The sequence below is a fragment of the Portunus trituberculatus genome, unplaced genomic scaffold, assembly GCF_017591435.1.
Source record: "Portunus trituberculatus isolate SZX2019 unplaced genomic scaffold, ASM1759143v1 PGA_scaffold_202__28_contigs__length_962959, whole genome shotgun sequence".
Classification (NCBI taxonomy): domain Eukaryota; kingdom Metazoa; phylum Arthropoda; class Malacostraca; order Decapoda; family Portunidae; genus Portunus; species Portunus trituberculatus.
Window position 1 is genome coordinate 946,768 of NW_025541370.1, and position 1,857 is coordinate 948,624.

A 1,857-nucleotide genomic window follows, 5' to 3' on the forward strand; every position below is an offset into this window, starting at 1 on the left:
ACAACACCTTACACTTTTACACTCTTCAAATCAAAATTTAATAATGGCTTCACCACGCCCTGCCTCGGAGTCCCCCTCTGGGGAGGGGACCATAAATGTCCCCAGGTCGGACTGCCCCTCTGCTGTCGACCTTGGGTGTCTTGACACTTCATCTAATACTTTCACTATCAATTTCTGCAACATTCGTGGCCTTCGTTCTAATTTTCAATCTGTGGAACACCACCTCTCCTCTACTAAACCTCATCTTCTCTTCCTAACCGAAACACAGTTGTCTGTGACTACTGACAGCAGCCCCTTTTCTGTTCCCTCCTACTTGCTCTATCCTCATTTTCAATCCAAAGCTGGATGTTGCGCATACGTGCGTAACGACACCACTTGCTCTCGTGCCCACAATCTTGAATCTTCAGAATTTTCTACCATCTGGCTAAGACTTCAATGTCACTCTCTAACTAAATTCATCTGTGCTGTATACCTCTCACCTAATTCCTCTGACTATGTAAAATTCTTTGACTATTTGACTTCCAAGGTGGAGCACATCTTATCTCACTTTCCTTTTGCTGAGATCTCCATTTTAGGGATTTCAATGTTCACCACCAGCTTTGGCTTTCATCTTCTTTCACTGACCAACCTGGTGAACAAACCTTCAACTTTGCTATCCTTCATGACCTAGAGCAGCTAGTGAAGTTCCCTACCCGTATTCCTGACCGCCTTGGAGACACGCCCAACATTCTTGATCTTTTCCTAACCTCCAACCCTTCTGCTTACTCTGTTAAACTTTCCTCTCCGTTGGGCTCCTCCGACCACAATCTAATTTCCGTTACCAGTTCTATCACTCCAGTGCAGCCTCAGGACCCGCCTAAGCGGAGGTGCTTCTGGCATTTTAACTCTGCTAAGTGGGAGGAACTAAGGCAGTACTATTCTGATTTCCTTGGGATGATTATTGTTTTCATGTCAGAGATCCTTCTCTTTGTGCCGAGCGCATAACAGAGGTGATTATCTCTGGCATGGAGCTATACATTCCTCATACTTTCTCTAACCCTAAAGCTAAAAAGCCTTGGTTTAACTCTGCTTGTTCTCGTGCTGTCAATGATAGAGAGGCGGCTCACAAACGGTTCCGTAGCCATCCAACTGCTGAAACTCATGCCCTATATATTTCTGCCCGTAATCATGCCAAATCTATTCTCCAACTTACTAAAACTCTTTCATCAATAGAAAATGTCAAAGTCTTTCCAATTCTAACTCCTCTCGAGATTTCTGGCATCTAGCCAATAATATCTCTAACAACTTTACTTCTTCGTCTTTCCTCCTTTACTTCATCCAGATGGCTCTACAGCTGTCTCTTCTTTTCTAAAGCTGAACTCTTCGCTCAAACCTTTGCTACCAACTCAACTTTGGATGATTCTGGGCATATTCCTCCTACTCCTCCACCCTCTGACTACTTCATCCCTAAAATTAAAATTCTTTATAAAGACGTTTTCCTGGCCCTCTCTGGCCTTGATTCTCGGAAGGCTTACGGTCCGGATGGAGTCCCTCCTGTTGTTCTCAAAACTGTGCTTCCGAACTCGCTCACTGCCTGGTCAAACTCTTTCATCTGTGTCTCTACTTCTATTTATCCTTCTTGCTGGAAGTTTGCTCACATTCAACCTGTCCCTAAAAAGGTGACCACTCCAATCCTTCTAACTACCGCCCTATAGCTTTGATTTCCTGCCTTTCTAAAGCCTTTGAGTCTATCCTTAATAGGAAGATAATGAGGCATCTATCAGCTCACAACCTTCTCTCTGATTGCCAGTATGGTTTCCGTAAAGGCAGATCTACTGGTGATCTTCTTACTTTCCTAACTGAATCTTGGTCATCCTC